The sequence below is a fragment of the Syngnathoides biaculeatus genome, chromosome 3 (assembly GCF_019802595.1).
Source record: "Syngnathoides biaculeatus isolate LvHL_M chromosome 3, ASM1980259v1, whole genome shotgun sequence".
NCBI lineage: Eukaryota > Metazoa > Chordata > Actinopteri > Syngnathiformes > Syngnathidae > Syngnathoides > Syngnathoides biaculeatus.
The window spans coordinates 36,453,025-36,465,677 of NC_084642.1; the positions used below are offsets into that span (position 1 = coordinate 36,453,025).

Consider the following 12,653-nt stretch of genomic DNA (forward strand, 5'->3'; position numbering starts at 1 on the left):
TCTTGAATTAGTGCCGAACCTACGTAAGTCCCGACCGAGTACAACAATCACTACTTTATAGTGTCCTCAAACATCCTTCCTTCAGTCTTGGTATCTCGGTGCACATCGAAGGCTTTTAGGACTCGCTAGTCCGGTTTAGCTTAGCTCGGTAGCCGCCAACAGAGACACGTTTGTGCAGTCAGATCATCGCAAAATATCGCTCAACACAGATCAAGTGTGTCAATCATTCACACGTAGCTATGTTATGCAAGCAAAGAACTGCTAATTCATTTTTATGAGACATGTATTGAAAATCAAATATAGGTCATACCTTCGTGCAAACATAGTCCGGTTTACCGTAGCTCGGTAGCCGCCGAACAGAGACACGTTTGTGCAGTCAGATCATCGCAAAATATCACTCAACACTGCTCAAGTGTATCAATCATTCACAGGTAGCTATGTTATGCAAGCAAATAACTGCTAATTCATTTATATGAGACATGTATTGAAAATCAAATATAGGGCATACCTTCGTGCAAACATAGTCCGGTTGATGGATTCAGTAGATCATGCGGTCTTCCACAAAGTTTGATCCATCGAAGACATTTTTCGTACTCGGTCTTCTGTTCCGGTTGATTTTAGATGGATTCAGTTGATGATGCGGTCTTCCACAAAGTTTGATCCATCGAAGACATTTTTCGTACTGGGTCTTCGGTTTTGGAAAGGTTACGAATTGAACTCCACCAACTAGCCTTTCAGGATACCTGTCGTCACTATTACAAAGTCCGTGACTACACCTCTTAACCATATCTATTGTTAAAGAACCCAAATACGCGATAAAACGCTAACAAAAGCTATACTGGACCATGCAACGTTGGGGTTCAGAGGCCATGGAAAAATAAACAAAATAAAAAAATCTGCCAAGCTATTAGGAAGAGAGTTTTGGACTTAAGAAGTCTGGTTTATCCCTGGATGCAATTGACCCCTCCGTGGAAATTGCATCATTCGCGTCGCTGACCAATCAGAGGCCAGAGATCTGCATAAACCACGCCCCTTGTTGGCGTCCGCTATTACCTCAGACAACGTTGCATGGTCCAGTATAGCTTTTGTTAGCGTTTTATCGCGTATTTGGGTTCTTTAACAATAGATATGGTTAAGAGGTGTAGTCACAGACTTTGTAATAGTGACGACAGGTATCCTGAAAGGCTAGTTGGTGGAGTTCAATTCGTACCCTTTCCAAAACCGAAGACTCAGTACGAAAAATGTCTTCAATGGATCAAACTTTGTGGAAGACGGGATGATCAACTGAATCCATCTAAAATCAACCCGAACAGATATGTTTGCACGAAGGTAAGCCCTATATTTGATTTTCAATACATGTCTCATAAAAATGAATTAGCAGCTCTTCGCTTGCATAACATAGCTACGTGTGAATGATTGATCTGTGTTGAGCGATTTTTTGCGGTGATCCGACTTCACGAACGTGTCTCTGTTGGCGGCTACCGAGCTAAGCTAAACCGGACTAGCGAGTCCTAAAAGCCTTCGATGTGCACCGAGACACCAAGACTGAAGGAAGGATGTTTGAGGACACTATAAAGTAGTGATTGTCGTACTCTGTAGGGACTTACGTAGGTTCGGCACTAATTCAAGAATAACTATTGAGGGGAGCGCGTGACGTTACACAAAGAAAACGAGAGAAACAACTCGTAAATCAAGCCTCGCCTTCTTTTCCTTCATACGGGGGTTCACAAACGGCTATACAGATACACATACAGATTCTGCACACAAGTGTGATATGTAACACGAAAATAGGAAACTGTCAATGACGAATTCGTCTTTGGGTTATAATATATTATATTATGTGGCTTCTCAGTCTTCCTCTGACTCCGGAAAGATCTCGCGCTAATATCAATGGTTTCTCCGTCGATATGCATGTAAATACCATTGAAATATCCCTCGCTGAAATACTTGAAGCCCGGCTGTCTGCTATTCAACAATATTTCACTATTTGCTAAGAATGCGAGTGAGAAATCAGCTGGTAAATCAGACAATTTCGCTCTAGTCTTTTCTTCCTGCGCCGCCATTTTTGCTAATTGTTTGTCTGAGGTTAGCACACGTGAGGTGACGTAACTTCAGGAGGCGTGGTTAAGTGCCCTGTACGAAGGGGTCAATTCACCTGCGGGACCCCGAGTTGGGTTGTGGGGTTCCGGATCGACTGTTTTTGTTGCTTACTCCTCCGGGGTTAGAGAGTTCCTGCCGTAATGGGTTCACTCTGTTGATGTCTGCAATAAAACGAGGTTTGCTCCTGTGTTCAACACTCCGCCTCCGACTCCTTTTCTTCGGCGCTGCAATAGGAACGATAGCTAATGTCAGTGAGTTCATCTATAGCTTATTGTTAACCTTATCATACAGATCAGCTCCTTCCTTATTCACTAAAAAGAAGGAATTGATCATTGGCATTCATTAGATATGTAATCTTTCAAAACATTTTTCTTTTTCCATCACTGATTCTCTTTGGTGAATCTCTCTTACAAATATGAGGTAATGTAGCCTGTCTGACAAATAGCCATCTTTTTGATCATTCTACTTAGTAGAATTAGACATTATCTTCAGATATCCTCATGGAGATCTACAATAAAAATCATTGAAAAACTTTGTGTTTCTTCCCTCCTTATATGTCAAAATAAATGACATATAATTTGCTTCGGTGTGTTTTAAGAATTTTTTGCTCTGTAAGGATTTTTTTTTTGGTAGTTTATACAGGTTGGCGCTCCGAAAAGTTGACAGGTATGATATTACAGACCACATCCACAAACACAAGCTCTGAGAAAACAACCATAGTGGATAAAACCTTCCTCTTTAAAGGACAAGAGAATTAGATCAGCTTGGTGCCTACCATACGCCCATAATACTCTGTAGACAAAATAAGGTGCCTTATACACAACACAAATTCAGGTCATGTGCATGGACACATTAAGGGGTAAAGAACAACAACAAATCTTCAAGCACAGGACCCAGATACACCCCTCATAACCAAATCTCACACGTGGATTATTGCATTAGAACTGGACTCGACCCCCAGAACAGACTCAAGTTGTGCCATGGACTCAACCAACCAAAAGACAGCCCTAATGACCCTGCCAAAGCGTGAGGTTAGCCAATCCTCAACATCTGATACCAGGGTGCGATATGAGCAGTCAGGCGTTTGGCGCATCTGGCACGGAGGGGCTGCCACAGGTGAAAGTGGCGGGATGTCAGGACATGGGGGTACATCAATGGAGGACTGGTCATGAATCCATGAGGAACTGCGGCCACCATCCCAGTTATCAACAGTGGAAATGGAACCAGCGAGGGATGAGATTTTCAGGCATTGGCTGGGTTCGAAAGGACACCAATCGCCCTCCGCTTAGTCTCCGCCTCCACACTGAGTGTGCATGACATGCTCCCTGAGTCAAGCATTCCTCTCAAAATAGACTGACCTTGAAAGGACACTGGAGCATGAAACAAGTCCCTAGCTCCTCCCACTCTCTGAGAGCCGACAACGATTAAAGTTTTGTCATCAGGAAGATTATCGCAGCACATAACATAGGTGGACTGCAGGTCTTGCTCGTCAGTGAGTGTGTCACTTGCACAGCCCATGTTACCCCTCTTAAACACAGGCAGGGTAGTTTAAATCAGCATTGGCAGCAGACTGGAATGGCACAGCTGAGGAATGAGGGCATTCAAGCCTTACATGACCTGGGTTGAAGCAGTTAAGGCACAATCTGTAAAGTCTGCAATGTGCATGTGTCAAGTGGTCTGTGCACGTGGTTTCCTCTCACATCCCCAAACCATGCATTAATTGGAGACTCTAAATCAGGGGTGCCCAGACTTTTTTTTTAGCCCAAGATATACTTCTCAAGCATCCAGCCTCTCGCAATCGACGGGGGGTTGGAGGGTGACGTTTTTGTTTTTTTGTTTTAAGAATGACCAATGATGAAATAGAATGACCAAGTCACAAAGATCTAACCACTACAAAAATGCAAAACATTTATTTGAAAGTATATTGAGGATTCTTTACGTGTAAATGTATGTTTGTGTGCTTTGCATAACAGCATGAGCCATTATTACACAACATCTTCTTCTTTTCCTTTCGGCTTGTCCCGTTAGGGGTCGCCACAGCGTGTCATCTTTTGCCATTTTAGCTTATCTCCTGCATCTTCCTCTCTAACCCCAACTGCCCTCATGTCTTCCCTCACCACATCCATAAACCTTCTCTTTGGTCTTCCTCTCGCTCTTTTGCCTGGGAGCTCCATCCTCAGCATCCTTCTTCCAATATACTCACTCTCTCGCCTCTGAACATGTCCAAACCATCGAAGTCTGCTCTCTTGAATCTTGTCTCCAAAACATTGAACTTTGGCTGTCCCTCTAATGAGCTCATTTCTAATCCTATCCAACCTGCTCACTCCGAGCGAGAACCTCAACATCTTCATTTCTGCCACTTCCAGTTCTGCTTCCTGTTGTTTCTTCAGTGCAACCGTCTTTAATCCGTACATAATGGCCGGCCTCCCCACTGTTTTGTAAACTTTGCCCTTCGTCCTAGCAGAGACTCTTCTGTCACATAACACACCAGACACCTTTCGCCAGTTGTTCCAACCTGCTTGGACCCGTTTCTTCACTTCCTTACCACACTCTCCATTGCTCTGTATTGTTGACCCCAAGTATTTGAAGTCGTCCACCCTCGCTATCTCTTCTCCCTGTAGCCTCACTCTTCCCCCTCCACTTTTGTCATTCACGCACAGATATTCTGTTTTACTCGGCTAATCTTCATTCCTCTCCTTTCCAGTGCATGTCTCCATCTTTCTAATTGTTCCTCTGCATGCTCCCTGCTTTCACTGCATATCACAATATCATCTGCGAACATCATGGTCCAAGGGGATTCCAGTCTAACCTCATCTGTCAGCCTATCCATTACCACTGCAAAGGGTGGAAGGGGCTCAGAGCTGATCCCTGGTGCAGTCCCACCGCCACCTTAAATTCCTCTGTCACACCTAAGGCCCACCTCACCATTGTTCTGCTGCCATCATACATGTCCTGTACTATTTTAACATACTTCTCTGCCACACCAGACTTACGCATGCAGTACCACAGTTCCTCTCTTGGTACTCTGTCATGGGCTTCCTCTAGATCCACAAAGACACAATGTAGCTCCTTCTGACCTTCTCTGTACTTTTCCACGAGCATCCTCAAGGCAAATAATGCATCTGTGGTACTCTTTCTATGCATGAAACCATACTGTTGCTCGCAGATACTTACTTCTGTCCTGAGTCTAGCCTCCACTACTCTTTCCCATAACTTCATTGTGTGGCTCATCAACTTTATTCCTCGGTAGTTCCCACAGCTCTGAACATCCCCTTTGTTCTTAAAAATGGGAACTAGAACACTTTTCCTCCATTCTTGAGGCATCTTTTCGCCCGCTAGTATTCTGTTGAATAAGTTGGTCAAAAACTCCACAGCCATCTCTCCAAATTGCTTCCATACCTCTACCGGTATGTCATCAGGACCAACTGCCTTTCCATTTTTCATCCTTTGTAGTGCCTTTCTGACTTCCCCCTTGGTAATCATTGCCACTTCCTGGTCCTTCACACTTGCCTCTTCAACTCTTCCTTCTCTCTCATTTTCTTCATTCATCAACTTCTCAAAGTATTCTTTCCATCTATTTAGCACACTACCGGCACCAGTCAACACATTTCCATCTCTATCCTTAATCACCCTAACCTTCTTCACATCCTTCCCATCTCTATCCCTCTGTCTGGCCAACCTGTAGAGATCCTTTTCTCCTTCTTTCGTGTCCAACCTGGTGTACATGTCTTCATATGCCTCTTGTTTAGCCTTTGCCACCTCTACCTTTGCCCTACGTCGCATCTCGATGTACTCCTTTCGCCTCTCATCAGTCCTCTCAGTATCCCACTTCTTCTTCGCTAATCTCTTTCCTTGTATGACTCCCTGTATTTTGGGGTTCCACCACCAAGTCTCCTTCTCCCCTTTCCTACCAGATGACGCACCAAGTACTCTTCTGCCTGTCTCTCTGATCACCTTGGCTGTCGTCGTCCAGTCTTCCGGGAGCTTCGGTTGTCCATCGAGAGCCTGTCTCACCTCTTTCCGGAAGGCCGCACAACATTCTTCCTTTCTCAGCTTCCACCACATGGTTCTCTGCTCTACCTTTGTCTTCTTAATCTTCCTACCCACCACCAGAATCATCCTACATACTACCATCCTATGCTGTCGAGCTCCACTCTCCCCTACCACTACTTTACAGTCAGTAACCTCCTTCAGCTTACATCGTCTGCACAAAATATAATCTACCTGCGTGGTTCTACCTCCGCTCTTGTAGGTCACTATATGTTCCTCCCTCTTCTGGAAATAAGTGTTCACTACAGCCATCTCCATCCTTTTTGCAAAGTCCACCACCATCTGCCCTTCAAAGTTCCTTTCCTGGATGCCATACTTACCCATCACTTCTTCATCGCCCCTGTTTCCTTTACCAATATGTCCATTACAATCTGCACCAATCACAACTCTCTCGCTGTCTGGGATGCTCAGAACTACTTCATCTAGTTCCTTCCAGAATTTCTTTTTCAACTCTAGGTCACATCCTACCTGTGGTGCATAGCCGCTAACCACATTATACATAACACCCTCAATTTCAAATTTTAGTCTCATCACTCGATCTGATACTCTTTTCACCTCCAAGACATTCTTAGCCAGCTCTTCCTTTAAAATAACCCCTACTCCATTTCTCTTCCCATCTACTCCGTGGTAGAATAATTTAAACCCTGCTCCCAAACTTCTAGCCTTACTACCTTTCCACCTGCTCTCTTGGATGCACAGAATATCAACCTTCCTCCTAATCATCATGTCAACCAACTCCTGGGCTTTTCCTGTCATAGTCCCAACATTCAAAGTCCCTACACTCAGTTGTAGGCTCTGTGCATTCCTCTTTTTCTTCTCACGCTGGATCCGGTTTCCTCCTCTTGTTTGTCTTCGACCCACAGTAGCTGAATTTCCACAGACGCCCTGCAGGTTAGCAGTGCCGGGGGCGGGCGTTGTTAACCCGGGCCACGACCGATCCGGTATGGGATTCTTTAGATGAACGCTCATATTTGTTTGGCACAGTTTTTACGCCGGATGCCCTTCCTGACGCAACCCTCTGCATTTATCCGGGCTTGGGACCGGCCTACAGATTGCACTGGTTTGTGCCCCCATTGGGCTGCATTCAATATTACACAACATAATTAACTTTAAACATTTTTTGTAACTGTCTGAGTTCACGTTGATCACTAAATACCATATGAATGAAAATGCACATCTGAGCTGTGTCAGTCATGTCAGTGGATTCGTCCAACTGCAGTGAGAAATACTTGCAATCTACGATGTCCTTCCACACATCAGCCATGGCTTCACAGCGCCGATTAATTTTACTCCTTTACAGGTGCAGGGATTGGATTGAAGATAATATTTCTGCATTATTTGTAAAAAGGTTGGAACAGCGAGTTAGCTATGGCTCTTTTGCCATCTCCGTCTTGGAAGGACTTCTTGTTACTAACGATGATGTGACAAACCATGAACGATACTTCCGTGGCAGCTTTCGCTGTCGAATTATATTATGTGAAAAGTGACTGCTGTGCGGCCAATTGGGATTTTAGTTCATTCACTTTTCTCATTCTCAGCTTGCTTTTCGCCGGAATGTCGGTGTCGTATTTTCCATTTACAGTTCGAAAATGCCGCTCAACATTTCACTACACTGTCAGATGAGGCAAACGCACGTCGAAAATGACATAGTGAAAAAAAGTCCGCCGACCATTCCGTAGGAAAGTGACACATTTTTGTCTTTACTGCGGCATCCATACTCATGTTTGATAAGATTTCTTAAGCGAGAGCTTAAAATGGCGAGGGGCCTCACTGACAGCGTGTTTTCCTGTACTGTCATTGTTTGCACATGTGTGGTGAGCTAAAGTTAAAAAAAATATGGCTGATATCTTTTTCTTTTTTCTCGGCACGCCGTCACGATCGACCAAAACTGCCACACAATCGGGATCGATGCATTGAGCACCCCTACTCTAAATTGTCCTCTGGTGTTGTCTGTCCGTGTGCCCTGTGATTTTCTGCCAACCAGTTCAGGGTGTACCCTGCCTCCTGCCGATTACAGTTGGAGTAGTTTCCAGCACTCCCGTGACCCTTGTGAGGAAAAGCGGCTCAGAAAATGGATGGATGGTTTTATTCTGATTGGGGTCATTTGGTCTTCAACTCAAAAACACATGGGTGCTTGAAATATTTCAGTGCATTCTATTACTATACAAATCTCCCCTGCATTTCGAATTGATCAGTCAAACTGGGTGCAACAGATGGAATTATGGTGGGACATGGTTATAAATGGACAGATTAATACGGTCCTTAAAGATCAAGTGTTGTCAAACGGATGATTTTTGGTATATTATTAATGAAAAACCCACAGGCAATATGGTCCCATGTGTTTTTTCACCACAAAACATGATTTTGACGTATACAGCTTTTTGTAACGCCTGCCATGAAAATGCTCTCGAGGGATTTGTTTTCGAGAAGAAGCAGGAAGTGACGTACAGGACAGAGGCGCCCCCTAGTGGACTCGTTTGTTTCCATTAATTTTACCTTCGGGAAGGTAGCTCGTTGTTCCTTCGTGTTAGCCTAAACGCCGGCTCATTGCATTGTTGGACATTGCTTGAACACTCGGGAGAATGGAATTACCCTTCATAAGTTTTAAAGAGACCCTGTTCGTTTTGAAAAATTGATTGCAGGGGTGCAGAGGACGAGAGCTTCGTGGGTTCCAAATAACAGGTAGGTGTGTATAGGTCCAAAAAAAAATTGTTTGGGGCGGACCACGTAATGGGTCTCTCTCATAACGTAGTAAAAGATCCGCGTATGAAATGTGTTGATGTGCGCATACAGCAACTAAAATAAATAGTTTGCGGCGTACCACATAATCGGTTTCTCTCATAATGTAACAAAAGATCCGCGTATGAAATGTGTCGATGTGCGCGTCGCCCAGCCAACAGTGTCTCGATAGTGTTCATCGAGTACTGCGAGTAAAAGCAACATAGCCAGGCTCCACCTCCTCCTTATATTCCACCAACGGCGCCGAAACTCAGCCACACCAGCTAAGGCGGTATTATATATATATATATATATATATATCATATAATATGTTGTGTATATATATTGTTTGTATCCATCCAGCTATTTTCTTAGCCCCTTATCCTCACAAGGGGCGCGGGGAGTGCTGGAGCCGATCCCAGTTTATGATGGGCAGGAGGCAGTGTACACCTTAAAACTGTTGCCAGCCAGTCGCAGGGCACATCAAGACAAACAGCTGCATGCACAATCAAACTTAGGGGCAATTTAAAGTGTACAATTAATGTTGCATGTTTTGTGATGTGGGGTGAAACCGGAACTCCCAGAGAAAACCCACGCAGGCATAGGGAGAACATGCAGACAGAACAGGCAAGGCCGGGATTTTTCTTGTGCTATCTCCTGCGAGGCGGCTGCCACGTTATCTATCAAAGCATTTCTTTATTGGAAGCAGATGTATGATAATTATATTCACAGTTATTCCTACATCCACCCCCCCTGTTTATACTACATTTGCTACCACGTTATCTAGAGCAGCGCAAAGCATTCTTCATTGCAGGCAGAAAGAGTTACTTAATTGGAGCAGAGCAAAGCATTCTTCATTGCAGGCAGATTTTTTTTTAATTGGAGCGAGCAAAGTTACACTTGGAGGAAAATATAGCTCTAATCACTTGTCATCTTCTTGATCAAAGAACAGATCTAGAAGAGAAGCCATAACGTCATCATCATGGTCAACAATATCACTGTCATCACCCTGTTGTGCCAATATGGGATATATTTCTGCCAATTTTGAATTTGTTGGGACAGTGGTTATAAGTTGGTTAAGTGATGCCCTTATGCAGAGAATATAACAACATCCACACAATGTAAGAATAGCTGCAAACACAGCTACAGAAAATAGGACAGAGAACAAAAAGTTTTTAGATTTGCCAAACTTTTTTTTTTCCACCACTCAGACCAGGCTGATGTGTTCACACCAGAGTGTTCCTTCATCTTGTGGTTCAGGGTGCGGAGGCCTTGAATGGCCCTTGTGGGCCCATCCTGTCCCATGTGCAGAAAAACGCCTCCAAAGCATGATGCTACCACCCCCATGCTTCACAGTAGGGATGGTGTCCTTGGGATGGAACTTATTCATCTTCCTCCAAACACGGTTAGTGGAATTATGACCAAAACATTCTAAGGATCATTGAGAACCTTCTTCCATAGGGGCTCCACTCCAATTGAGATTTACCTTCATGTTTAGCTTCTTCCATTTTCTAGTGATTGCTCCAACAGTGGACCTTTTTTCACCAAGGAGCTTCGTAATTTCTCCGTAGCCCTTTCCAACCTTGTGGAGTTTACAATTTTGTCTGTGGTTTTGTTGGACAGCTCTTTGGTCTAGGCCATGTGACAAGTTTGAGTTTTACTGATATGTGGACAGGTGTCCTTATGCTGCTAACAACCTCACACAGGTGCTTCTGATTCAGGTAATACATGGAGTGGAGGTGGACTTTTAAAGGTGGAGTAGTAGGTCTTTGAGGGTCAGAATTCTATCTGGTAGACAGGTGTTCCAATACTTATTTGCAGCAGTATCAAACAAAAAAGTCATTAAAAAAAATTATCCATTGTGATGTCTAGATCTTTCTTTTTAGATTTTCTCTCTCACAGCGGACATGCACCTACGATGAAAATTTCAGACCCCTCAATTATTTGTAAGGTGGAGAACTTGGCATATAGCAGGGTGTTCAAATATTTATTTTCTTTACTGTATGGGTTACCGAACCTTCTGATACAGGCTGTTCGGTCCCTGAACAATTGTCAGAGTTTGGTCTACATTGAAGGTGGTACGTAGGACTTGTTCCTGGTGAGAGTTGGACTCTGCCGAGGTTGCACGTTGTCACTCATTCTGTTCATAAAATATTTTCACATGATTTCCAAATCATTATATTCTATTTTTATTTGTTTAACACTACATTCCCAGCAGCATGGTGGCACAGCTGTAGAGCTTTGGCCTCACAGTTCTGAGGACCCGGGGTTCGAATGCCAAACCGCCTGTGTGGAGTTGAAATATTCTTCCCGTGCCCGCATGGGTTTTCTTCGGGCACTCCGATTTCCTTCCACATCCTAAAAACATGCATCAATTGGAGACTCTAAATCGCGTGTGATTGTGAGTGTAACTGTTGTCTGTCTTCATGTGCCCTGTGTGATCGGCTGGAGACCAGTTCAGCGTGTACCCCACCTCTTGCCCGATAACACCTTGGATTGGCTCCAGCACTCTCGTGAGGATAAGCGGCTCAGAAAACGGATGGCTGAATGGATGGACAACATTCTAACTTAATTGGATTTGGGGCTGTACATTTAAAACATGAACCAGAACAAAATAAACAATTTTGAACACTTTCTAATGTATGCAAAACTGCATGCATAAAATGATTACCATTCTGTTATATAGTCCACCAAGCCCATAATTTTCGATCTGATTCATGTAGAAAGTCTGTAAAGATGAAAGTGACATCACAATGAAGGCTTTGTGGCATCTGAATTCATTTAAGCTTGAGCGATCAAGCTATCACAACTCCTCTTTTTGCTTAACCCTAACCAGTCAAAAGAGATGCAATGCCTCCTTGGGAAATTGATCTCAGAACCTCCTCACTCAAGTAACTAAAATTTTGTCTGTTCTTCAAGTATCCATTCATGAAAACTTGGGCCTAATGCATCATTGAGAATGCACCTAAAGTGAGAATCGTTTTACCAGACTAATGAGCCCTTGAAAGCACCAATTTTTCAGAATTTCTGCAATTAAGTCATATTACACAGGACCAAGATCAAATTAATTATAAAACTTGGCAGCACGGTGAACCGGCTGTAGAGCGTTGGGGTCACAGTTCTGAGGACCAGGGTTCGAATTCTGGCCCCACCTATGTGGAGTTTGCATGATCTCTCCGTGCCTGCATGGGTTTTGTCTGGGCACTCCAGTTTCCTCTCACATCACAAAAACATGCATAGACTGGAGACTCTAAATTGCCCCTAGGTGTGATTGTGAGTGTGATTGTTGTCTGTCTCCATGTGCCCTGCAATTGGCTGGCAACCAGTTCAGGGTGTGTCCTGCCTCCTGCCCGATGACAGCTGGGATAGGCTCCAGCACTCCGAGACCCTCATGAGGATAAGCGGCTCAGAAAATGAATGGATGTTTGGAAATAAAACTTTCTTTTTTGGTGTCCAAAGAGCTGAGCTATGTCACATAGCAGTGAATGTTATCATGACATTTGAATTTAGTAAGAAACTGAGATGCCAAGCAAGAGAATTCGTCTATTTTTAATCAGCCATTCTAATTAACTATGGTCAGACTAACCCCTCAGTGAATTATAGATGAATGAAAACCACGTGAAGTTTGGATTTTGAGGTAATCCTTAATCTCGTTGAGAGCTCTGTATAAACCCTTCTGTACATACTGATAGTTCTTCACTAGTTTATGACTAACTGCTACTTCTTCAGTAGTTAAATGTTGCTTTGGATAGTGCAGAACAAGCCATTATTGGGTTTTTAGTGAC

General features: G+C 43.7%; 1 protein-coding gene across 1 annotated transcript in view; it reads left to right on the plus strand.

The window, feature by feature from the left end:
- Positions 1-12,653, plus strand: part of si:ch211-220f16.2 (golgin subfamily B member 1) — a 136,252-nt gene that overhangs the window by 1,162 nt on the left and 122,437 nt on the right. The window lies entirely within an intron of this gene.